Below are 26,829 nucleotides of genomic sequence, written 5' to 3' on the forward strand. Positions count from 1 at the left end.
GTTTGAGGGACAGTCTATCATGGCAGGGCATAGCAACAGGAGCTTGAGAAGGTCGTCGACATTTATCGGGAGTCGGGAAGTGAGAGGGAGCCAAGCTCTCAGCTTGCTTTCTCCTTCCGTTTCGCTTCCAATTGTGTCTGGGACCCCAATCCCTGGAATGGTGCCAGCCGTGGTTCGGATGGATTGTCCCACTTCAGGCCACTAATCCAGAAGCTCCCTCACAGTTGTGCCAAGAGGCTTGCTGCCTCGGCCATTCTGGATCCTGCCAAACTGGCAGTCTTGCCAGCATGCCAGGAGCTGTGCTCTTCTCTGCAGAGAAGGTCTAATGATGCTGCAGGCCCACGTGGTCAGGGGAGGGTGAGGCGGGCTGTGGTTAGTTTTATCAGCACTCACTGGATGCTCAGCTAAACAACGTTTGCTTTCCCTCTGTGTCAGCAAAGGTTATTTTCACTGTAAAACCTAGTAAAGGAGAGAGGCAATAAAAACAAGTTTAATCTGAAATATTAGAGATTCTCAAATCCAGGCTATGTGATGGAGTACAGGCATATTGAAGCAAAAATATGAGGATTGAATTTTTAGCATTATTTTTACTCATGTGTACATGTGTGCTTGCTTGTCTGTGTGCCATGCACATGCAGAAGACGGCGTGGCTCCCCTGCAGCTTGAGGTTTGGGGGATTCTGACCTAGTGTGGGTGTTGGGAACAGAACCTAAGTCCTGGGCAAAGGCAAGAAATGCTCTTAACTGCTGAGTCGTCTTTCAAGCCCTGACTTTTTATTTTATTCAGCGGTACTGGGGGTTGAACTTGGGACCTTGCGCATGCACGCCAGTCAAGTACCCTACCACTGAGCAACATTCACAGCCCCTTTAACTACATGACTTTCAATCTTAAGGCAAGGTCTCACTAAACTGCACAGGCAAGGCTTAAACTCGCGATCCTCCTGCCTCAGCTTCCCGAGCAGCTGGATTAAAGGGCCACATCTCCAGGATTGCATGAACAAGCGTCTCTAAAGGTGAGCTGAGCCTGTGGCCATACCACCCTGGGCGTCGAGAGGTAAAGAGGGTGGGCGTTCTAAGAATGGCTAACAAGGGTGGTGTTCATGCAAGGTCCCGGCGGGTCCATGCTGTCCATCTTGCAAGCTCTGGTGGTCTTTGGAACGGGCGGTGTTTTCCAAACCCTTTCTTTCTTTTTTTTTTTTTTTTTAAATAATTGCATTTGCGGTGAGAAGCAGCTAATCCCAAGTCTCGTCAACTCTGTTTCAATTCTGACAGTTTCCATCAGCCACTGAAGCCTCTTCTGGGAGACCTATGCACAGCTAAGCACCTTTACTTTCCTTGATGAGGGCAGGACCCAGGCAGCCTCAGGGCCCCACCCCTTCCAGACAGCGAAGGGCTGTCAGCTTGGCCGCAGCCTGCCCCTGCATCTGTGTGCCTTAGTTCCTTCTTAGTCTACCAAGAATGTGAGTCAAGTATGTGTGTGCTTGAGTTTGCACAAGCATTTGTGTGAGATCCTACCCAGGCTCCCTCGTGGTCTTGTGCCCACTGAAGACTGTCCATGGGAATGGGAGCACCAGGCAGTCGGCCTAGGGCCCCTGCAGCACTGTCCTGCCATGGCTGGTGGTGCTGAAAACAGTGTGAAGAAAGGAGGCAGCCCAGGGAGGAAGCCTGTGGCCCCAGGCTGCCGCACCTTCTCTTCCTCTCTCTAAGTGGAAGGGGCAGCTTCAAGCCTGCCCCTGCTCTGTGGCTTGGCTCACTTGGTTCCCCTTTCAATCTTGCCTACAGCAAACCTTCTCCTGCATAACTTCAAGTTTGTGTCGTCCAGGAAGTCTTCCTGGTCAGTCCCCTCCACAGCTGTTTCCTCTTTAGGGTTTCTGGGCCGTGTGCACTCCATAATGCCATTAATTTTGGTCTTCTTCATGCGTGATGTGATTGTGTGTGTGTTCTCTGAGGTCCTATCAAGTACCATCTATGTGTAGTCCTGCCACTATTAGCACAGCACTATGTGCACAGAGGTGCCTGGACTCCGCACTGACTGTACGGGACAGATGATCCCTTGGTGGAAGCCGGATGGAAAAGAACCCTGATGCCCAAGGAGTCCCCCACCACTCTTGCCTGGGGTCACTAGAGTCGCCCTGCACAGATACAGGCTATGTGCAGAGACCAGAAGGTAAAATCTCAGCCTATACGGTAAGCATGGCATGATGCTCTGGAAGAACAGGGTCCTGTTACTGTAGGACTCACTGTGCTCCGCTTGCATTAAAAAGCAAGGCCCTCCCTCGACCCCACTGGGCTGAGCTAACTTCCACAGACGTGAGGCTTTGCACTTGAATTGCTTTGTTCTTTTTCTCTTTCCTTCCTTCCTTCTTTCTTTCTTTCTTTCTTTCTTTCTTTCTTTCTTTCTTTCTTTCTTTCTTTCTTTCTTTCCTCCCTCCCTCCCTCCCTCCCTCCCTCCCTCCCTCCCTCCCTCCCTCCCTCCTTCCTTCCTTTCTTTCCTTTTCTTTTCTTTTTTGTTTGTTTTTTTTGAGACAGGGTTTCTCTGTGTACCCTTGGCTGTCCTGGACTCTCTTTGTTCTCAAACTCACAGAGATCTACCTGCTTCTGCCTCCCTTCGTGCTGGGATTAGAGGTGTGGGCCACCATGCCTGGCTGCTTTGTTTCTTTACTGACGGGATGGCCTGGGCAAGCCTCTAACTTTAGGCTTTTTCAGGCAGAGACAGGGAAAATGAAATCCAGTGGGCTGAAACTGTGCTAAGTAGTTTTTATGGCTTGGGGCAATAGGGCACCTTGTGGGTGGTGTGAGGAGTCCTCAAGTTGAGGTGCCTTCTGAGGGTGGGGCTGCAGGTCCCTCTACTGCAGGCTGAGTGCCGGGAGAGGCAAACTCATAGGGCAAGCAGAGTCTACTTTCCCAGAAGGCTCATTTTTTCCAGGTTTTACTCGAAAACCAAATATACCAGAAAGGATTTTTTTCAGACTAAAATATGGGGCTTGCACAATTAGAGTGACCCTTCTAGTCAGCTGCACTTATGAGAATTTTCTCCAGAGTAGTGCTCGCCCGGGGTGGGGTGGGGCCGTGCTGATTAAGCTATGTCCACCTCCTTCCTTCTAAAGTCCCAATGACCACCACAGTTTGACTCACCAGAGTTCCTCCTGGTGAAGCCGTGAGCGAGGGTTAGTGACGGGAGTGTGGGTGACCCCAGAGGAGCCACTCTGAAGTCTTCACCCAGCATGGATGATGGCTTCCCCTTGGTACATAGGCAAGGGCCTCTTCCCGTAGTCGTCCTCAAACTGTATATATTCTAGCTTCTTCCTCAAGACCAGAGGCCACATGCACTTAGGGCAGAGCTGCATACCAAGGGCCGTGCGGAGCAGCTGAATACTCAGGTGAGGGCTCCATGGCCCTCCAGGCTCTCTCTTATGGGGGAACACAAACTAACAGCCAAAGCCCAACTGGGATGGTCTTCATGAAGACCATGCCTGTTTGACTGGGAAGAGAGTACTGGGAAGAGATAGAAACCCATGAAAACATGTCTGCATTTCCACCCATGCTAGTCTGGGTGAGATGAAGGGACTGCTGGGATCTATATAGACTCTGGATTCCAAGCAAGAAACTGCTGGCTAAGCCCTGGAGCTGCCCTAAAGGAAGGCTGGGCTGTGCACTTCTGAGTTTATGAATCTCAACTAGAATCTGAGCAGTTGGAGAGACAACTTACAGGAGGGCAGCCATGATGCCATAACAGCCCACTAAAACCAACCCCTAATCTGGGGGAACCTTTTAATGTGACGCAGGGTGTGTCAAGAAACCACTGGTCTCCCAAAGTGTGAGAAGGAAGTTGGGTCGTTTGTAATGGAAGTTTTGGTTTCTTTGTAAACTCAGTTATGTTATGTAAATATGTTTTTCCTTTAATCCCAAGTGTGGGATTTTAGTTTGGTCTTTAGTTTGCCCACAGCTGATAATTGTCTCATGCAGGGCATGGTCATTGCCAGTTGGTAATGGCCTTATGCAGCACCAGGAAGGGTGTGGTCTAGGACTCGGAGGAAAACAAATAGGGGACCCTGGAGAAAGGGTGTCGTGAATTGTTGGTGTGTGTGGTGTAGCAGTTTGAGGAGGCCGGAGATGAACCGTATGGCGGTTTGGAGCAGAAAGAGGGAGGGAGACACTTCGTGGCACAGCAGCGTGGAGGAGACTGCTCGCTGCAACAAAGATTGGTGGGGCCCCAGAACAACTCACCAACCTAAACAGCTCAGAGAAATAAAGGGGTCCTCTCTCCCTCTCCCCACTAACCTTCTGTCTCCTTCCTAGGGTTGGGGGGTTAAGGGAGAGGCTTTAAAGAACCGCAAATAAAAAGGAGTTCAAAACCAAAACCAAAACCGAGTGCAACAGTGTTCCAGGTCATAGTCAGCCATGAGTTGTTCCTGTGGTGGTGCTGGCAGAGAAGGTCAGAGAATTCGCCAGTGGCCAGGCTTTGCCTATTAGGTGGTGACCGTGGGTAAATCATCTAAACGTGTAAAATCTTGGTTCCTTTATCTTCCTTCCCACAAGCTTATGTGTGTATGTTTGTGTGTGTGGTATCCATGTGCGCATATCCGTGTTTGTGTGAGGGTACACAATACCCTCGGCTGAGGGTGGCAGCGACGTCTCTTGTTTGGCTGGCTTCCAGCTCCCACATTCGTTCCACCTGGGCCACAGCCCATTGAGCGGTGCTGCCCGCATCCTGCCTCTGCCTCTCAGTTACTCTGTCAAACGTCTCTGGGACGCTGTCCCAGATACACCCACAAGTGCACTCTACAGACCTCTTAGGATCCTCTCACTCTAATTAGGTTGACAGTGCAGATCAGCAGGCACCCGCCTTCCCTCCTTCTGTTGGGAAGAGTGGGAGGCCTGCAGGGGCTGTGTGAGGTGGGAGGCAGGAGGTCTGGGAGTGAGTGGCGAGTGGATACATAGCCCAGGATACTTGGTTATGAAATCACACTTCTGAGCAGGTGGAGAGCAGGTGTGTCAACTTGACACAGGCTAGGTGCCGGGACTGAGGAAGCGCTGAGCAAATGTGTAGAGAGAAGATGAAGTCCTGACCTCAGTCAGGTCAAGTCCCAGCCACGGCACGTCATGGTAGCTAGGGTCATCTGAGCAGGGAACCTCAGCTGAGAAACTGAGTCCTGACTGGCCTCACATAAAGTGATGATCTGGACAAATAGGACAATCCAAGAGGTGAGAGCAACAAGTGAGAGTTCTCTTTCTCCTATTAGACCTGTTTGTGTATCATGGCGAGGCTGAGAAATCCTTGCAGAGGGAATCTTGGCAGACAGAGGCTGCTCTGCTAGTGTGGGATTGGTGCTGGGACAGCCAAAATAGGGTTACCAAAGGAAAGGTGAGCCTGGTGATCTGGAGGCTGGAGGCACCTGAGTGACTTGTGACTCTTGGGTGGAGCAAGCATGTGTCAATCAGATTTCATCCCGCTGCCGGGGGCAGAGCCCCAAGCCTTGACAGCAGTGGACACAGAAGACAAGGGTTCCATACCAGGGCTGGGCTTGAAGCCCAAGGCTCATGAGATACTGTCTTACCCGGGACTCCGCCTGCTTATCTGGGATAGGCCATACAGCTGTCCCCCAATCCCTGAAGCTTGCAGTTCCCGCCTGGGCTGGGGTTGCTGTGTCACACTTACAGAAAGCATATAGAGTTGTTGGAATAGCAGCCTGCTGTTCCTCACTTCCTCCCCTGCCTGGGAGCTTGTGGGCAGTGGAATTTTCTTTCTCCTTCTCCATCCCATTTCCCCCAGCCCTACACCTCCACAGTCTTTAAAACAAATCATATTTGGGTATGAATGAGTGGATGTGCACATACATTCAGAGTTTGTGTGGGGGTGCAGTAAACAAACTGCTGACATGTTAAGGGGAAGGTTGTGTTTGTTTGTTTTTGTAGATAGAGGGAGAACAGCTAGCGGCATCTGGAAGAGGCCAGAGCAGCAGAGAAGGAAGTAGACTGAACATGGCCAGGGCTCTCTGCAAGACAGGGGAGAAGAGCAGGGGATGGAGAATAGAGAGAGCACAGTGAGAATAGCAGGGCTATAGGAAGGGGGAGCAGCTTCGGGGTGGGAAGGGCCAGGAGACAGGAGCAGGGACTTTTTATGATGCTGAGGGAGCCTGGGAGCCATCATGCACTTTGACATACAACCGCAGGCACATGTCAATGCAGAGCTGTGGATCTCTGCCAGAGGTAAGAGAAAGGGTTCCTTTCGGCAGATGGGAACACAAGTTCCTGGGGAATGCTGGCTTTTCTTCAGCTACCAGAAATTCTCCTATTGTCCAGGCAGAGCTCATTTCTGGATCTTTGAGCTGCCTTTTGGAGTCTGGGGAATTGGAGTTTTCTTGGACCCCACAAAGGTGGAGGACCACATTGGCTGTTATCTCCCAGGTACCATGCATGGATCCTGTGTTTTGAGACGAGGTCTCTCTTTGGTCTGGAATTCAGCAAGTAGGCTAAGCTGGCTGGTCATCCAACTGCCAGAGAGCTACCTGCCTCTGCTTCCCCACCGCTCAGAACACAAGTCCATGCCTATCACCATGCCCAGCTTTTAAAACTGTGGGTCCTGGGGACTGAACACAGGCCTCATGCTGGCCTTTATGCAGTGAGTAATTTCCTCTTAAGTGAAATTTAAAAGCCCCTTAATTTTCTTTTAAATGAAAAGGCTATGTTTTCAAATATATTACTTTGCTATTTCTTTCTAGAGCATATTTTATTCATTGTAGAAACACGATCTCTTTTCATTTGGGGAACTACAAGCTTTCAGAAGCCTGCTGGACAGAGCAATTGAGCTGTTTTGTGCATGTGTGAGAGAGAGGACCCGTCCCCTCCCCCCCAAAAAAAAAGAAAGCCTCCAGGGACCACCTGTTGATAGTGCTGTGCTGGTTGTGTTTTGGGAGCCATGTACGGCAGAGGACAGAGATGGGGAGCACACAAATCTCAGGGCAGAGCAGATGCTGGTAATGGCCCAGCTAAGCAGGAAGAGGGCACGGTGGAGCCAACAAGCTTTGCAATTTTGGGTGGGGCCAGACACACACCTTCAAGGAGCAAAGTTGGGCCAACCCACTTGGTTGGTTGGCTGCAGACTGCTGAGGTGTCTCAGGAGCGAGTCCTATCATGAGGTGATGGTTATTAAGACCCTGTCACATTTGATCTTCACCATCATGCTCCAGTCTCATAGGTGGGAACGTTTAGGCTCAGCAAAGATAAGAAAACTATCCAACGTCACCCAGTTAGCAAACGGCGGAGCTGACAATGCCAGCCACACCACTGCCCCCAAACCCAAGCCACAGGCCAATTTGCTGTGCTGTCCCAGACCTGAGCTGAGCAGTCAGCTTGCTTCCCACAGAGAGGCGGCATCTCACAGCAGCTGACACCTGCACATTCTCCCGAGGTGTCAGTTGCTATTTCACAAGTGGGTTGTGCTCTGGTCTCTGCCCGAGAGCCACTAGGCCTGACCAGGATGTGGAAAACGTATCATCAGGCTCCACCTGACCCTGGATGTTGCTGGGTAGGGTGAGGTTTGCAGTCTGTGGGTCTGCGCCCAGCCCCAGGCTGGTGAGGGCTCTTGGCTTACCTCAGGTGTGGGCACTTCCAGCTCATCAGCCTGCTGGGGTGGATGATGTGACAGGTCTCTGCTTCGGTGTGGAGAGAGGTGGAGCCTGGAACCTAGGACAGCTTCCTCACATAAGCCTGAGGCTCCTCTGTCCATGAGACACTGTAACCAGACTGGTTTGACATGAGGGGGCTGTGGGCAGTGTTGGGGTGCCCTTTGGGAGAATGAGGAAGCCATGGTTAGATCTTGTCAATCTGAGTTCCTGCCCCTCCCCCACATGGGCAACAGAACCAAGGTGCTAGCATCAAATGAGACAGAAGAGGAAGTTTTAGCTGACTGGTGTCTGCATTTTCAGATCAGGAAACTGAGGTTTGAGGGCAGCTGAGACTCATAATAGGTGACAAGTCATCGAGGGCGGAGGTCAGCAGGCTCCTGAGCGCTCACAGGCCCTGCAGGTACACAGCCTTCCTTGAGGGGCCCCAGGATCTTTGCTATGGTTTCATGTGAGTCTACTCTCTGCCCCCCAGCCCCCAACCCCTGGAGCTGGCTGCCCCTATAGGCTGAGGCGCGCATTGCCCCTGGCCGAAGGCTGCTTGCTCGCCCAGCCTGGGCACCTTAGCTCATGGTGGCTGCTCAGCTGCCAGGTGGCCTGCCTCCTGAATGCTTGCTCCTCTTCCATTATGGGAAAATTTTTCACCGTCGCTATCAGGTGTACCCGACTTTCCTGCTGGAAGCGACCCCTGCCTCAACCTCCACAACCCCCAGATCTTGCTCAGTCTCTGCCTGCCTGTCTGTCTGTGTCTCTTTGTCTGTCTGTTCGTCTCCCTCTGTCTCTCTCTCTCTGTGTCTGTCTCTTTGTGTGTATGTGTGTGTTTCTTTCTGCCTTTGTCTGCATTTATCTTAGTCTCTGTCTTTGTCTCTGTCCCTCTCATACATACACACACACACACACACACACACACACACAGATGACAGACAGACACACACACACACACACACACACACTGCATATTCCTCCAGATACCAGGCAATACAAAAAGCAGGTATTAAAACTCCAGTTTGGACTTGAGAAATCAAGACTCCAGGCTGTTTGAGACTATTGCTTCCTGACCCTCACACCCTCCACACACAGGAACCACCTTTGTGATCTTGCAATGGCTCCCCTAGCTCTGTGCATGCAGCCAGTGCTGCTGTCTGAAGGGCCCACCTGTGTGCTTTCTCCGAGTGAGGTGGGTGCTTGATACATACACTGTGGCTTCGGTGTAACCGCAACTCAGAGAAATGCTTGCCTCTTCCCTCCCTCTCCCTTTCTGAAGCCTCCCTTCCCTCCCTGCTTCCTTTTTGAACCCCCTTCAATTTCCTGCCTTTTCCACTGAATTTTTCATTGGGAAGAAGCACGTTTAAAGATGTGAAGCCCACGCTTTGCTGGGTCTCCGCTTTGATGAATCTTTGATGTTGAGGCTGAGGAGGCAGGCGCTGCACCAGGCCGGGAAGGGAGGGAGGGATGGAAGGGCTCCACGATATCATCCTCCTCCCCTGCGTCTTCCACAGGGCTCAGGACACTTGCCACCATCCCGGCCTAGGGGGACCCTGTAGTGGGGACCTGTGTGCGAGCAGGAATGTGTGTGTGTGTGTGTGTGTCTGTGTCTGTGTATGTATGCATGTATGCACAGGGGACATGAGCCTTGAATAGAAAAGACACCAGCTTGAGGCTGTACTGCAGCTGGTAGTCAGTGCCAGCTCTGATGCCATGTACTCTGTACTGTGCCCTTTCGTTTCACCTCACATTTCCTTGAGCTTCGAGGTCATGCAGTGTCTATGTAGGCACAGTCTGTTCACTAGTCTGTGAACGCTAGCCACACAGGGAGGTTCTAGCAGCAGACCCTGCCTGGGAGGATTGATAGCCACCTTTGTATTAGACATAGGACAACAGGGGATGATGGAGGGACAGAGCGCTGGCCCTTGGCAGTGGATGACTGACTTGGAATACTAATCCGACCTGAATGCCGGATATAAAACTCTGAGAAGCTCCACGAGGTGCAAAGGTCTGGTCCAGATGTTTGGTGTGGTGGGGGCCACCCTCACCCTTACCTGCTGCTCTGCATAGGGTCTCTCAGGGTTGAAGGACCATCAGCAGGAGGGCAGAGGTGGCATGTCCCTGTAATTTACTGTGTCTTCTTGTTACATGGTTGACCTTCACTAAAACCCTAGGTTTGGCTCTGCCTTGGGTAATAGTGGTGCCTGTGGCTAGTCCCCTCACTCCCTTGTTCCTCTTCTTGCTCCCTTTGACTCTCTGTCTACCAAATGAACCCTTCTTCTGGTCCCTTTTGTCAAGTATGTATTTGTTCATGTCAAGGAGAAAGCTGTACTGGGAGTGGGGTTGCTGTGATAACCACATGGCCCTGAGGGCATCGGGGCTGGCTTGTGGGGAATGTGGGCGGTTTGGTACTGTGTGGTAGAGCAGTCCTAGAATACCGCCTGAAAGCTGAGGCAGGGCCCGGCACCCCACACCAAGGCTCCGGCTTCTGCAGTGCCCTCTGGGTGTGTCCGGAAGACTCTCCCCATCAACATGGCTCTGCCCTGCAGAGCTCTCTCAGCTGGATCACTACCACGTAACAAGTGCCAACACGCATGTCCCTTCACACCCACTTGTTATCTCACGAGTTCTCCTGGCGGAGTCTAGTGCAGTGAGTCTATGATGAACCTCACGTAATGAGTCCCCAAGGCCCTTTCCCAGGCATCGGTGTGTAAAGCAATCCCTTCCCTTCCATAACTGCCTTCCAGTTAGAGCTCACAGACTGACCACCTGTCTGAGATTTGTCCCTCTATTTTGGGTTAGCCAGACACCTAAAAAAAATCCTCTTCATTTCCGCCCTTCTCTCTCCACAATAGCACTATTAGTCAACCACATATGAATATAAATTACTTTAATCAGATTGCTTTTCCATTACCATTTCCAAGAGGAGGAAATTTGAATCCAGGTTGAATAAGTGCCGAAGTCAGGGCTTCCTAAACTTCTTGCATCCTAATGAAATGGGTGTGCTTGCTTATCTTCACAGGACAAATTAGACAGTGGCTGAATATTTGATGCTGCTGGGTATTAAGCAACTTCAATGTTCCTCAGAGCTGACTGACGGTTTTATTTTATGGTTATAAATACTGAGGAATCTGCTTCAGGTAAATGCATAGACAAAATGGGGACGTGGGGAATATGTTTAAGGCCAGATCAGAAGTTGTCTGCTATCAAGCCAAAATTAATTTTAAAACTCTTTAGTTTTTAAAATGAAACTCAGTTTTTAAAATCAGACATTTGCAACCGGCAAGGTGGCGTAGCAGATAAAAGCATTTGCTTTGGAAGGCTGTGGCCTGAGTTTGACCTCTGGAACTTCCCTGGTAGAATGAGAGAACCGATTCCATAAAGCTGTCCTCTCACTTCTACATGACAAGTGGCATGTGGGCCCTCACACAGGCACATGCAGGCATACCTGTGGTAAGAAATAAATCAGACATTCTAATATGGCGCGACACCACAATGTGCTATTTTGATGTGCAGCTGCTGAGTCATGTCAGTAAAAAAATAGTCCTTGTTTCCTATAAGTAAATCATTATATATCTATAAGAGCCAGAGATTTTTAAATCTACATTAAAAACACTGTAATTCAGCCAGATGTGGTGATGCATGCCTTTAAACCCAGTGTTTGGGAGGCAGAGGCAGAGACGGTGGGTCTCTATGAGGTCTAGGCACGGCTGGTTCTACAGAGGGAGTCCAGGCCAGGCGAGGGGCATAGCGAGACCCTGACTGGAACAGAATGAAACCACAACAAGCCACTGCAATTTATAACACGTAAGGGTCTGAGTGCCACATAGTGTGACAGCACGTACCACACCACATGCGTGCTTTGTGTTCAGAGCCAAGGCTCAGTGCAGTGATGTGCAGCAGCAACATTTGTGACTCTGGAGGTGAAGGGGCCAGCGTCTTGTCAGATGGTGGTGTGGGCGCCTGGAAGGAGTTCCTAAGCAGCTGATTGGCAAACTTCAGGACCGATTTTGACCTTCCAAATCTAAGCCTCAGCTCAAAGGACTCCTGACCCCTGTATGAGAGAAGGGTGCCTGGCTGGGTGTGCAGCCCCTCCCTTCTGGGTACCCAGCTAGGCATGTCTGCTCTGCAGCCTCCCACACGGCTGAGCACCAGGAGGAGGCAGTGTATGCAGTTAAACCGAGCTGCGATGCTGACCAGCTGGGGGGGGGCTGAAGCCCCATGACCTGTCTGTGTGGTGAGGAGGCAGCTAACGGGCTTCCTGGGAACGGAACTGGTGCCGCAGCTCTCCCCATTCGTGTGCATGTACAAGCACACATGCATGTGTGTGGAGGGCGTCAGGTGGCAGACCTCAGGTCACAACCTGTGTTTGGCTGAGACACCATCTAGCTCTCACTCACTGAGGCGTACCCACTGTGTGTGAGATAGATACAACCTGCCCACTTCGTGACAGAGACAGCATGGAGAACTCGAGCCCTTCAGCGTCCCGGGTTCCTCCAGCTTCCTCATCTGTACTCTTCTTACCCGCAAAGAGAAGATGCAAAGACATATATGTTGAAGAATAAAAAGTGTACCCTAATATCTTTGACCTGAGTCTGTAGCAGACCCCCTCAAGCCTCCTCAGCCTTCATTTCTGGCTCTGTTCCTTTAGTGTTAGCCATCTTTATATGCAAATGAATGACAGAAAGCCGGAGATGGGTGTGATTTTGAGAAGTAGTTGTCACTGTTGAAAGAACAGTGGCTCAAGGTAGCTTCTGCTCTCAAGAAGTTGTGTAGCTTTGGTCTGTCTGTGTGCAGAAGCCTCAAGCTTCTGAAACACCGTGACCATGTTGAGATCCCTTTTCCACGTGCCCACACTCCTACCCCTAGACCTCATATGTGTACTCCGCAGACACAGTGACTCTGTTAGGCTACTGCGCTGGTTAATGTGTGTCAACCTGACACAAACCAGAGACACTCGGGAAGAGGGACCCTCAGCTGAGGAACTGCCTCCATCAAGTGTGTGGGGCGCTTTCTTGACTGATGATTGATGTGGGAGGGCCCAGCCTACTGTGGGCTGTGCTGCTCCTGGGCAGGTGGTTCTGGGTCCTCTAAGAAAGCAGGCTGATGTGGGAGGGCTGTCCCTGCTCCTCCCCAGCTGGGCACTCAGGAGAGCGGCCCCGCCCCTCACCTGGGCATCATGGCAGAGCTGGCCCTCGTGATGTGGGTGTAGGAGAGTCAGCTCAAGGGCGTGAAAGCTGGTGAGCTGGCCTGTCCCTTGCATGGGCAATGCTAGAGAGCTGGCCCTGATGGCATGGGCGAGGGAGAGCTGGCTCTGATGGCATGGGCACAGGAGAGCTGGCTCTGATGGCATGGGCACAGGAGAGCTGGCTCTGATGGCATGGGCACGGGAGACCTGGCAGGGTGACCAGCTCAGCTACCACCCAGGCCCAGATGCAGGGCTGTGAGTTGGCCCACCCCAACTCTACCCCATCTATGAACTGCTGGAGATGGTCCTATACAACCAGAGCTGCAGGGTCTCCGTGGCAAAGGGTGATATCAGGATATTCGAGATTAGTCCTGGTGAGGATCCGGTATTAATACTGTTGCTGAAGCTGGAGGCCTTGAACAAGACCAATGACTCTTTGCAATGAATATTTGCAAATAAAACTGTTTGGGCAAAAGAGTATATACTGTGGGGAACACTGTGACACATTGCAGCTTTCATAGCAAGAGGATTTTTTTTTTTTTGTATTTTTATTGTTTTGTTTTCTTTTGTGGAGGAGATTACAAGAGTGGAAGGCAGATAGAGAGGGACTGAGAAATGAGTGGGATTGGGGTGAATGCCGTGAAATTCACAAAGAATCAATAAAGAGTTAAAAGCAAGCAAGCAGGCTGAGCAAGCCTCGGGAGCAAACCAGTGAGCAGCATTCCTCTGCGGCTTCTGCTTCAGTTCCTGTCTCCAAGCGTCCTGCCCTTGATGATGACTTTAACCTGTAAGCTGGAATGATCAGTCTTTTATCACAGTGATAACAAGCAAAGTAGGCTCTCACCCAGGGAAAGGAGGGGTTCTGCAAAGCAGGCCTGAAATGTAGGGGGGTGGCCATCTCCTCCAGCGATGCACCAATGCTATATTTGGTGCAGGTAGCTGTTTGGTTATGAAAGCCCTGCCCAGGTGGGGAGGTCTGGGAGGTAAATGGTCACAGGGATATTTCCCACATGCCCGTGCCCGAGGACTCTGCGAACGTTTCTGCTTTTGCTCCCTTCTCCTTTGCCTTGACGTGGGGGTTGCTCCTCCACTTCCCCACAGAACTGCTCGCACACTTGGCTGTCAGCAGCTGGGTGTTCTTGGGGCCTACGAAGCCATGCAGATGAGTCTCACTATAAGAAAATTCAAAACAGTGTTTCTTCTCTCCACCTGGCTTCCAAGGCAAAAATAAAAAATATAAAAATAAAAAAAGGATTCCTTTCCCTCCTTCCTTGTTGTGTCTGAAAGGCGGGTCCTAGGCTGACTTTGTACTTCTCCTTCCCATTTGCCTACCTGAGACCAGCAGAGAGCATTTTCTCTCTGGCTGGGTTCATTAAGCCCAGGAACTTGGAGGTGGTAGTAAGAAGTTTCCTCATTTCTTAAAAAACGTAAACTAACGGTGCACAGACAGCTGTGGCCACCTAGTGAATTCCTCTCTGGAACAAGATGCTTAGTTGTATCTTTCCTTGGCAAGGGGGAAGGTGTCAGAAGAAACTGGAAGCAACTGGCAGCACACTGGCTTGCTGAGGCTGGTGGCATGCCACTTTGTAAGCACTCCCCCAGTCAGCGGCATTGGCTGAGCCACCCTGTGGCGTGTGGGTAAGGTGGGAAATGGGTATTCAGAGAGGTATTCAGATTGCTTTTAGTCATAGAGTTTGTCATAGTAGCAGAGGAAGCTAGCACATGGATGTGGAGGTTTTCCCTGCATCTGAATGGGCTTCAGTTCAGAAGGGGGTGGGGTAGTTTTGGTCCAGGGTGGTCCCCAAGGGCCTGATTTCAGCATCCCCAAACCATGTCCTTTTGTTTATGCTTTAGGAGTGAAAAGAGTTGGGGCCTTGGAGTCAATGTGGGGAGTGGATCTGGGTATTCATTAGTTTATCAGTGACGTGTCCAAGGATTGTCCTGTCTGCTGCGTGGGAACATGTCTGTAGGGAGTGTGTGTGCACACACACGCATGCAGGCAGAGATCAGCACTGAACTTCTCCTCAGTTGCTCCCGATCTTATTTGGAGACAGGGCCTCTCACTGAGCCTGGTAGTTCATCAAGGCTGAGTGATCCTCTTGTCTCTTCCTCTCCAGTGTCAGGATTACAGGTCTACGGCCCTGTACTTGACTTTTGTTTCATGCCGTTCTAGGGCATCACACTCAGGTCCTCATGCTTTCATAGCAAGGTAGCTCCACAGAATGTTCCTTCTTACCCTCCAAGATCCTCATTTGCAAAATGAGGCCAAAGGAAGTCTACCTTTTGGGAGCATCATGAGCAATGAGACATTAATGTCTACAGACAGACAGTCTAAGCCCAGAGTCTAGTGCACAGGATGAATTCCACACACACATATGGGGGGGGGGTGTGCATGTTTTCAGCAGTGACATGTCCAGAGAACCTGCTCTGAGGAACAGCACTTCAGGAGGGGGCATGCTTTCCCAGGACCCTACCTGCGCCTGGCACAATAGAAGTGCTCCCAGATTGCACTTGTTTGGGAGAACAAAGAGGAGTGAGCTATGTGCTTTGTTCTCTTCCGCTGTGAGGATGGCACCTCTCTGGGGAGGTGAATCACCCAGAGAGGAAAGCCTCTCATCACCACGGCGATGGCTCAGATGTTCAAGTGCCTGCTGCGCACGCTTCAAGAGTGAGAAAAAGACTTTGAATCTCCAGAACAATCTAAACCCACATCACTGCCAGCTGGCATGGTGACTGGTCTAATTCTAACACTAGGAAGGTGGAGATGGGACCCTCAGAGCCGGCCATGGATAACTAGACTCACCTGTGTTGGCAGAGTCAGGTTCAATTGGGAGATTGCCCCAATAAATGACATGAAGAGCGATGGAGGAAACTCCCAGGTCAACTTTGGGCTCCATACCTATGTTCACATACAGGCAAACACACCTATATACACACATTTAAAAAGAGACTCATATCCTCATGAGGCCCTGTCCTGCTATGTAACAGTCAACTTTTCCTTCCCGAGTTAGGCAGGTTGAGAAAGTTCTCGGTGGAGGGCTGGGCCAGATGAGAGCGGGAACTGCATAGGAATGCTCCCTATGTGTAGTGCAGGGCAATCAGCTAGCATTTAGAGTTTCTGATTTGTGTGGGGCTCTGGGATTGCTGGGAAGGAAATGGGATAAAGAAGCCTCCGCTGGCATCCTGGAAGCAGCTGTGTGGAAAGAAAGATGAACGTGCAAATAAAAGGCACAGCCGACTGTGAGGTAGTCAGGGCAGTAGCCATATCAGAGAGTGACAATTATAAAGCAGGTGAGCCAGCCTCAGATCTCAGGCCCACCACAGCCAGCTGGGGCAGCCAGGGCAAGCTCCCAGCGTTGTTCAGTGATCGACCCTCCACTGTCCGGTGGGGATTGTTTCAGAACACGGTGAGGAACGTTGTGTGGAAGAGGCGCTTGATGACTTTGGTGGTGTGCCAGCTCAGAATCACTGGGCAGTGCTGGCTGACAGTAACACGCAGAAGGGGAAGCCATAAACCCTGACAGGGCGGCTCAGCGGAAGCGATGCTAAGTGAGGACAGAGCTCAAGAGGCAGGCAGGCTGGAAGAGCTCTGGAGGCAGCAGGAACAAAGGCCCATCTGAATTAATAGCACAGTGTAGTGGTTTCTGTAAAGGTTAAATGGCCGTAATGCTTGGGTGTGGCCTGGATGAAGGGCTAGAGGTGAAAGAGATGGCAGAGGAGTGGGGGCTGAAGGTGATACCCTGATGGGAAGATCTGAAATTGTTGTGGAGCTAACAGGGGTGGCTGATAAGCTTCAGTCATGCTATTATTCCCATGATGCTCCTGTAGCAGACCTTGCTAATCAACTACAGAACTCTTCCTTGCTGAGCAGAGTATGATTTTGGTGTCGCCCTGGAGTTTTCTGGGAGCCAGTATGAGCTGATGGGCATTAGGATATAGAAGTCCCTTTCTTTTCCTCCTGCTCTTCCCATACCACCTTGGCTTTTCTCCTTTACCTCCTTCTCTCCTCCTTCCTCATCTCTTCCTCTTCTCCTGCCTTCTTCTCCTTTCCTCCCCCTTGTTCTACCACTTCTGTGTGGAACTTTGTAAATTAGTGTATATTGATTGTACAAAACGATGGGTTTTGTCATGGAAATTGCATGCATATATGTGATATACATTAGTCATACCTATACCCTAATCCCCGCTCTTACCTTATTCTCTCTTTCCTTGGTTCCCTTCTTTTTCCTTCATGGCCCCCTTTCTACTTTCATGTCTTATTTATTATTTTAAGATGAGAAAACACACATTTTCTTTCTCAGCTTGCCTTATTTTGCTAAACTTAATGATCTTCAGTCCCATTCATTTTCTGCAAACATCATTTTGTTCTTCATGGATAAGTAAAACACAGACACACACAGACACACACACAGACACAGACACACACAGACACACACAGACACAGACACACACAGACACACAGAGACACACACACAAACACAGACACATACACACACACACACTTTTTTCCCCCTTTGAACTGTTTTTGGGCACCTACCCTGATTCCGGAATTTGGGTTTTGTGAACTGTGTTGTGACAAACATGGTACGCAGGTATAAGCTGCTGTAACCCGCTCTGGTTCCCGCAGGTGAGCACGCAGGAGGCAGAGCTGCAGTTTGTAGCCATCCTATCGTCAGTTTTTGAGGCACTTGATTCCTATCAGCAGTGCACAAAGATTCCCCACTGCCATCTTCACCAGCATTTGTTGTTGGTTGTTTTCTTCATGATAGCCATTCTGACTGGGGTGCATCGAATCTTCATGTAGTTTCCATTTCCTTAGCCCTGATGGTTAAAGATTGTGAGCTTTTTCCTCATGCAGTTATCAGTCATTTGTGTTTTTCATTTGAGAACTGTGTGTCCATTTACTGACTGGATTGTTTGGTTTGAAGGTTTATTTTATTTTTAATTATGCAAGCGTGCGGGGGAGCAGGCACACACGGGCGCAGTACTTGCAGAGATCAGAAGAGGGCACCGGACCCTCTGAGGCTGGTTGTCAGCCACCCCACTTGGGTGCCGGGAACCAAATGCCTCTGCTGCAAGAGCTGTCAGTACACGCTCTGAGCCATCTCTCACGGTCTTGTTTGCTCTTTTAATGTTTGACTTTTGAGTTAAAAAAAGACCCTTAACACCCCAGCCAAAACACCCTAGAAATGATAAACTCAGCAAAGAAGTGGGATATACAGTCAACCTAAATCTCAGTAGCCTTTCTGCGCATTAAGAATGAATACATTGGCAAGGAAATCGGGAACTTACAAATTCCACCCAAAGATGCCTAAAGAGAAACTTAGCCAAGGAGATGATAGGCTTCTGTGAGGAAACTGGCAAAACACTGAGGGAAGAAACTAGAAGATGGGAAAACCTCCATGTTCATGGGTGTGAAAATAGCCAGATACTAAAAGCGATAAAAGATTCAACACACTCTCCATTAAAATACCAGTGGTATTCTCCACAGGGAAGGCAACAATGAGACACTCATACGAAAGTGCCAAGAGATCCCGGATGGTTAAAGCGACCCTGAACAAAAGGACCGCTGTTGGAGGGGTCACAACTCCACACTTCAAAACATAAACCAGAACCATAGTCACAAAACCAGCCTGGCACTGACATTAGAACAAAGACCAATAGAATGGACTAGAGGACACAGAAATAAACCCACATAGCTGCAACTACCTCCAGCTAAGTGAAGCTTCCAGATATACACATTAGAGAAAACACAGCCTCTCCAGCTGGAAGAACTTGATGTGCACAGGTTGAAGAATGAGACAATATCTCCCTGTCTCGTGGATCTGAGACTTCAGTGTGAGACCTGAGACTTACAAGTGCCAGAGAAAACTGGGGGGATGGGGGTGCAGTGGGTGCATTTCAAGATGCGGGCTCAGGGGAAGCTTTCCTGGGCAAGACCAGCAGCTCAGGAAGGAGCAGCGAGAACTACCAGCTGAGCGCGTCAAAGAAGAAGCTTCTGCATGGCAGAGGAGGCAACACAACAGAGAGACTGAGCAGAGGGGGGTCTTTGCCAGTTACTCATTTAACAGAGAATTAATCTCTAGAATATATAAAGAACTGACGCGTAAACCAGAGGCTGTTTGCTCTTCTCGGGAGCGAACTAGACACAGGTTTTTCTTGAGCCAGCTCATCCATTCCTCTCCGCAGCTGGGTGATTCATCCAACCCTGCTGCCCTCCCCCACGCTGTGGTTTGGCTTCTTCTGGTTGGCAAGCCAGGTTCTTCCTTCTTCAATGCCAGCTTTCTCTGGATGGGCCTTCCAACCGCAAAGCCAGCAGGCAGCTGCAAAAGCCTACTATTTGAGGTTTGGCTGGGACTAAACTGTTCCACCATAGGTCTTCCCACAACCAGGGCATCAGTACTGCCCAGCCCTGGCCAGGGTGTGACTGCCTGGGTGGGCGGGTCCCTCTTGATGCAGGATCTTTACGGCTTAGCCACACAGCCTTTCCACCTGTGGCAGCTGCAGCCAAGACCAACTGATCGGAGCCAATAGTCACTTTCAAAGCTTGCTCCAGATGACTTCCAATGGGGTGGAACCTATGAGCATGACAAGGGCTACTCCAGGATGGCCCACTGAGGCAGAGGCCACAGTGTACTTGATTTCTAGGTGGCCTGGGGTCAAATGTGGGCTTTGCCTCCTACCAATTCTGCCTCTTATGTACCGAGAGCCTTTCTTTAAATCTGGAAGGGTATTCCAGTCCTTCTCGATGGGCTTATTGCAGGTTTGTTCGAAGGACTGACTGTAAGGAAGGTAGGGACACTTAGTCACCCCCTGGAAGTTAGTCATACAAAGCAGGGCTCACGGGCAGATGGCGAATATGGGAGCGCATGGCTTTATAGAAATGGAAAGCTACACGGAGAGGTCTTCGGTGCTTCCCTCTCGGCTCTTGGGACAGGCAAGAGAGACTGGGACCCAACAGCTCACCCTGCCCAGCCATGTCACTTCCCTGGGGAAACCTGCCTCCCCAAAACTGAGCCCATCACTTCCCAAAGGTACAAAGGTCCCTGCAGGCTCCTCCCTCCTGCTTGGTAAAATGGGGGAATTAATCTCCCCTTAATCCTATACTTAAAGTTCAGGATTCCGCTCCCCAATGAGACAATGAAATTAATCTGCCACTAATTTTCTGTTTGCCAACAACTTTGGGTTGCTCCATTTCCAACTCAGCTCCTCCGACTATCTTGAGTCCCAGGAAACAAAGACTTAATCTCTTCTCTGGCCTTGCTGATTCTAAGCTGTCAAAAACTGAATCCCATTGGTATTCTGCCCAACTGGTCTGGGGAAGGAGAACAGCAGGAGACCTGCTGTCTCCCCAGAGGCCATAGATTCCAGGACTGGCCCCGGGCCTCTCCCAGCTCTGTGGATGTGAGTGGCTCAGGAGCTCCATGCTTCGTAGGCGCGTCTTGAGTTGCAAAGTATGAGGCAAAAGATGACTCATAGGCCTCCCCTTGGGAACTGGGTAGCAGGGGAGGCCCTGGAGCTGGAACGCCAAGTTCTTCTGGGTCCTCTCTCCCTAAAGTGTGTGGGGTGGAGTCATGACCTGCCACCTTTTAACCCCTGTTCTCAGCACCGAAGGTCCTAGCCATGCTGGCTGTGGCTCTTCCTGGAGCACTGTGGCATCTAAATGAGTTATTTCCCTTTCTTTGGCGTCTTTTCTCCTGCCTCGGACAAGACTTCCCTGCTGTGGCCCTCACAGCAGGCTGCTCATGGTGCTCAGAGCACAGGTTGGCGAAGACCAATGACTCCCTTGAAGCCTTAGGAATATGAGACCCTGGGCTGGGGAGGAAGCCACGGGGAGAGTGTTAACTGTGCCTGCGTAAGGACCTAAGCTGGATCCCCCAGGGTCCACGGAACAACAAATCTGGGTACATTGGAGATCCCAGAATTGGGGGGGGGGGGAGTGCAGAGGAGGAAGATCTCTGGGCCTGGCCGGGCAGCCAGTCCATCCTGCACAGGGAGTTCTAGGCTAGTGAGAGACTGTTTCTAAAAACAAGGAGGGTGGTACCTGAGGAATGACAAGCTCCAGTTGTCTATAGGACTCTGCATGACATGCATGGGTCACACACACACAAAGTAGGTGATACAAGCAGATGCTTAAATAGGAACAAATGTCCCCATTTCTGGGATACCAAGACCCCCCCCCTCCTGCACAGAAAGAGGAATACTCTTCTCTGACCCCGAGGCTCCTGCAGGGGAGGGTCCCCCTCTGCACACAGGCTGCCTGGAGCCAGGTTGCAGAATCCCACTAATGCTGTATTTCTTCTCTCGTTGCAGAAGAAGAATGGGAGCTATGGCGGTGACATCATCCTGGGCTGTCAGGAGGATTAGTTGAGATTACTCTCATTAAGGGCTTAGCGCAGGGCATCACCTGGGGTACACGGTAAATAGATATTATAATGTGTGGTTACTATGGCTCATTGTTAGTGACTGTGTGCGGCATTCGTCCTGGCCCCTGTCAGCAAACACTCCTCAAAGGCTGACCCCTGGGGCCCCGCCTGCTAGGTGGGAGCAATGATTATGTAGCAGGGAAGACTAATCAAATGGAGGAGGCATGCCAGTTCGAGCGTAGCCCAGTCTCACAGCCCACCCAGCATGGTGTCCCTACGGCCTACCTCCTGGGCCCTCTCTGGGAGCCAGCTTTCATGCCTGGCACCCCAGACTTGCTGTATGTGTCTCACAGATGAAGTCCTGGTTGTGGGCATGCTCACATCACTCCCATGATTCCAGTCTCTTCCTCCAAGCCTGACTTAGAGTATCACGGAGTGGGGGCTGGGAGGCTGGGGAGAGGAGCAGGTCTACCTTGAAACCATCTGTTCCAGCCTCCTATTTAAGCATGAGACTGATGACCAGAGTGGCCGTCCACCTGGCTGGCGTACAGTCACACGGCAAGCAGGAGGCAGCTCTGGAATTGGCTAAAAGTCTCTTGATTCTTACAGCAAGGGTTTCTCTAACCTTGTCTCCAGAGCCACCACAGTTATGGCACAGCGGTCATGCCGAGTGCTGGGTGCTGGGCTGGCTCTTGCACTGTCAGCTCAGTCATTCCTCCCACACACCTGGAAGGGCATGACATGCTCCTCATTTCACAGGTGAAATACCCAATCTGGATCGCAAGGCCAGCAGGAGGCCGGGATGTAATCTCAGGGCAGTGCTCTTTCAGCCTCCTCTTGGGGGACAGGTCACAGCTGGGCCCAGCCTGGAGTGCGTGGGAGGGCTGAGAGCCGCCAGCTCAGTGTGAGCAGTTTTCTCTCCCAGCTGTGGGCAGACCCTAAGGATCATGGACAAATTCCAGGCAGAGTCTGAGGCCTGGCTAATGGCCAGGGCTCTTTTTCCTCCTTGTCCTGAGGCCTGTTGGGCCTGACAGGCAGATCCTACTCTTAGCAGATCTATAGGGCCAAAGAGACAGGCCCTGAAGCTTCCATGAGCCTCTGGTTGGTGGTGTCAGGGAAGGAAGAGGCAGGAAGTGGTGTGTGGGAGCAGGGACTCTGTGCCATGTGGCTCTGTCTGAGGTTTCTGCTTGGGAACCTGACTCATATGGACACAGCAGCTCCCTCATGATGTCCCTGGGGGGCCAATTAGAGTAATTACAGGCCAGTATGGAGGCCAGGATGTGTTTTAAAGGGAGAATGAATGGGTTGCCCCAGGGCTCTGTGGTTTGTCTAGGCCAGTGGGCAGAAGGGAGAGAATGGGTGTGCTCAGGCTCTCTGGGTTGGGAAGCCCAAGGAAACTGCAGACTGCCTGTGTGCTGGGATCTCTACACTTGATTTTGATTTGTTGGGTGAACTCTGAGAGCCCCTGGCTTCTGCAACCCTCATGTCCAGCTCTAAGAACCAGATGGCTGGTGCCTGTCCCTTGCTCCAAGGGAAGTACATAGCTAAAGATGCAAAATAGCCAGGGGACGGATGCCCTGGTCCAAAAGGAAACCACCTTTCAGATATGTCCCAAGGGGATTGCCTGCTACTGCCTACCCCTATATCCCTCCCTTTTGTCAGTTTCTTCTGGTGCTAACTCCACAGCCACCTGCTATGCCCAAGGGATGTGCAATTCCTTTCCCAGATTGTTTTGGAGGAAGAGTATGCATGCTTCTGCATGGACAACTTGCTTCTCACTACCTCCATCTCCCCCTGATGCCTCTCTCATCTCCCTCAGATCCCCAAAGAACCTAACAGAACCAAAGGGGCTGGACTGACCCAGTGGTATTTTGGGAAAACCTAGGAAGCTTCCCCAGGGAGCAGTGGTGGGAGGCCGAGGAGGTCCATCTCTCTTGCCACATTTCCAGGCTGTGGGTTCCTGTGCTCCACAAGTGTGGTGAGGGAGGTGCCGGCCTCCACGAAACAAGTTCCGTTAACTCTGATGGCGCTTTTTCCTCCTGTTTATTTTAAAGTTACAGTTATTTTTATTTGAGTGTGTGTGTGTAATTCAGGCCCCTGGAGATCCTTGTGAATGAGGTAGCTTGTGCACACGTAGGCAAGAGAGACCAGAGGGGATACAGAACCTCTCTTGGCTGGAAACTGTCTCTCACTGCATCAGCAGATGTCTCTCTCATGCCAGGACAGATTGCCCACCAGACCTGAGCTCTAAGGACTCTAGGGCAGAAAAGCTGCAGGGCAGATGTCAAGCTGCACTCTGAAAGTCTTCCTGTATGAGGACAAAGCATCATGGGCCAGCCCAGCCATGGTTGCTACACACGTGCACACAGGTGACTATGTCCACCAGGGGATCCTTTTGGAGATGGACAGTCTGAGGCTCCAACTTACCAAGTGCGTCTAAGACTGGTGGGGGCAGGGCACGCTCCTGGTGCTGCCCCAGGCTCCTGTCCTCCTTTGGCTCTGACCCTAGCATGGGACAAGCTTGCCAGCCACTGAATATGAGCAGGAACTGAGCTGTCTGTCTCCTGAGGTTCACTTCCGGAGAATTAGTCTAGGGTGTAGCTAGAAGAGAGGGCCCTGGGTCTCCAGCTGCCTGCCGTGGATATTAGCCTCTCCTGGGACCTTTGCCCATTGGAGGCTGCCAGGTGGACTCTTCCTGGCTGGCATTTGGTCCTGTGGGGGGTTGTTTCCTTCTGCTTCTGCCAGTTGTAGTCAGAGAGAACTGTGGGAGTCGTGCTGAGGTAAGAGAGAGGGCACAGGCTCAAAGAAAGCAACGTTTGAAGACAGAGCCCCAACCAGCTCTGCTGCAGACTCTGTCCAGAACATTCAATCACATCCACCAAGATACCCTCTGGGCAAGCAGCTTTTTCCCATACTCGTGTCCCTGCCTTACCCCCTTAGCCAGGTGGATTCCCCTAGCCCAACTTCTCCTTGTTCTGTCAGGGATCATTCCGTAAGAAAAACAAACAAACAGACAAACCATCAAGAAACCAAACATATTACCAGGCTACTCTCCTTTGCCAACCTGCAGTGGCTCCCACCTTCTTGTTGGGCCTCATGCTCTGTTTCCTCCTCCTCCTCCTCCTTCTTCTCCTCCTCCTCCTCCTCCTCCTCCTCCTCCTCCTTCTTTTAAATCATTTAATCAATAGAACTTTAAGCTGTTCCAGGAACCCCCTATATACTGTTCCCTCATCTCCTAGTGGTGTCTAGTCTAAGGTTGCCAGATAAAACAGAGACACTCTTTGACGCCTAAATTTCAGATAGGAGAAACCGTCTTCCTTGGGATGAGTGTGCTCCAAGTAGCCATCGTTCTTCTGTATGCCCTGCCCTGTTACCCACTAAAATCTCATGCCCCAGCCTACCCCCTCACCCCGCATATCCTTTAGCTTGGGGATCTGCAGGCTGTTGGAGGCAAGATGGAAAACTCTCCTCAAGAAGTTCAGTTTTAAATATATTTATTTACATAAGATATTTAATTTTGAAAAGATGTGTTTATTTTAGATATGTTTCTCAGTATTGGGGATCGAATCTAGAGCCTCACACATGTTAGCAAATACTCTCAAATTGTTGTTTCTCCCCTTCCTCACTCACTCCTTCCTTCATTTAAAAAATATTTGTATGAGTTAATTCACTTTTTTACATGGGCTGTCCCGGAGACCACCTCCCTTGCCGCATGGTGACACAGAAGCCAAGGGTTTCAGGACAATTGGAAGAGACAGTGTCTTAAGTATGGAAATCTGGGTTCAGTGGCCGCATCTGGGCAGATTTGACTAGACAAGACCCTGATGTCTGGGGTTCCAAAGTCACTTGATGTAGAAAGGGGGAAGCTGGGTCCCGTCCTGAGGTCTGTGTTAGGGAAATGGTTCCAATCCTGACGACCTCACGGCCTTACTTTTTGGGCCATGCAATTTGAGGTTTTGGTCACTAGGGGTCAGGCTTGTACACTGGTGGCTAAGCTGTGGTTTTTGTTGTTTTGTTGTTGTTTTTGTAATCTTCCAGGAGCCTCCAGGCTGAGCAAGAGGGACAGCCAAGCAGTTTCTCGTGGATTCTGTGGCCTGCAGGTCCAGACAGTGAGTTCTTTGCTATCTTCATGTGTTGCTTCATGTCTCCAGCCCATTACTTCCGATGACCCCGTAGAAGGAGTTGGGCAGGTGGCTGGCTCCTGGAGAGACTTGTGTTTGGGTTTTAGAAGAAGCTAGTTCCAGGTCTGCCCTGTGGGTGTCCTTGGTGACCTGGGCCTTGTTTTCTTCCTGAGTGGAATGGGGGTATGTGAAGCCTCTGGAGCTCAGATACAGCCAGCAGGCAGGGTGGCCTCCGTGGGGCGAGCCCAGCCTTTATCAGCATGGCTCATACTAGGAACAAAGACCCGGGGCAGAAAGACTGGAGAAGAGCACGTGGTGGGGGTTGCTGTAAGATACATTATCTGGTCTCCAGAGCCCAGGCTCTGGAGAAGGGGAACCAACTCAGAAAGGGGGTTTCGCTAGCTTGGGGTCATATAGCCAGTGGGATAGCTCAGTGTCCATGGGCAGTAACAGCTGGCTGTCGTGAATGAAGAGCACCAAAGCTGGTGTGTCCCTAAGTCAAGCTGTAGTCTGTAGGCTGCCGGGCTGCCGGGCTGCCGGGCTGCCGAGATTTCCAGGGTAGTTTACTGTATTCCTTGGGTGCCTGCTGGGCACTAGAAGCTCATCTCTGCAGGCACAGCTGACTCTAGCACAGGGTAACAAGCACCATGACACCATAGTGCTCAGCTCAGGTACAAGAACAGCACTTGGGGAAACCCGCCTATGCTCATGGTTGTCCAGCCTCCTGCAGCACACTGTGTAAAACAGCCAATTAGTGTTTTTAAAAGTGTTCTACATCCCTAGTTATCAGAGAAATGCAAATTAAAACTACTTTGAAGGGCCGGAGAGACGGCTCAGCAGTTAGGAGAACTTGCTGTACTTACAGAGGACCTGGGCTCAGTTCCCAGCACTCACATGGCAGCTCACAGTGAAGTATATCTCCAATTTTGTGGGATCCAACACCCTCTTCTGGCCTCCTCAGGTACTGCACACATGTGGAACATACACATACATGCAGGCAAAACACTCATAAAAACACAAAATAAATATATCTTGAGAGTGGGGGGTATTTTGAGACACCAGCTCACCCCAGTCAGAGGGGCTATCAATGACAGCAAATGTTGGAAAGGTGGGGAAGAGGGCCCCTATTCACTGCTGGCGGGAGTACAAATTAGTACAACCTTCATGATTATCAGTATGGAGGTTCCTCACATGACCCAGCTACACCATTTATAACGTTAAACAAGGCGACCCAAACCCGGACAGACAACATACGCTCCCTCATCTGTGGATATGTGAGTAGGTATAAGCATGGGTAAAATCTAGAGGTCTAGAAAGGAAGCTAAGAGGAGTAGTATTAGGTGATGAGAAAGGATGGAGATGACACAGGAGGAAAGCGGAAAGGAAAGGAATGGAAGAGGAAAAGGGAGTAGAGGCAGCCACAGAGGAGCAGACCACAGTTGTGGCGGGAGCATCATGCTTTGTTAGAAAATAGCACGACGGCGTCTAGCACGTTGTCTGCTCGTTTAAAAACAGGATTGTGTGCAGTCACACGCCAGCTCCCCA

At 50.8% G+C, this 26,829-nt stretch overlaps 1 long non-coding RNA gene across 4 annotated transcripts in view; it reads left to right on the top strand.

Annotated features, from left to right (window-relative positions):
- The first annotated feature begins 1,903 nt into the window (after nucleotides 1–1,903).
- Nucleotides 1,904–26,829, top strand: part of LOC132652408 (uncharacterized) — a 31,606-nt gene continuing 6,680 nt past the window's right edge. Inside the window, exons 1-2 of one of the 4 annotated variants that reach the window (XR_009589948.1) lie at nucleotides 1,904–2,186; nucleotides 25,202–25,272. This is a non-coding gene — a long non-coding RNA (uncharacterized LOC132652408). Of the gene's footprint in view, nucleotides 2,187–7,974; nucleotides 8,028–23,390; nucleotides 23,533–25,201; nucleotides 25,273–26,829 lie in introns of those variants that run through there. The other 3 variants (XR_009589946.1, XR_009589951.1, XR_009589950.1) reach the window with 3 other exon arrangements.

Source organism: Meriones unguiculatus, chromosome 1 (assembly GCF_030254825.1).
Source record: "Meriones unguiculatus strain TT.TT164.6M chromosome 1, Bangor_MerUng_6.1, whole genome shotgun sequence".
Classification (NCBI taxonomy): Eukaryota; Metazoa; Chordata; class Mammalia; order Rodentia; family Muridae; genus Meriones; species Meriones unguiculatus.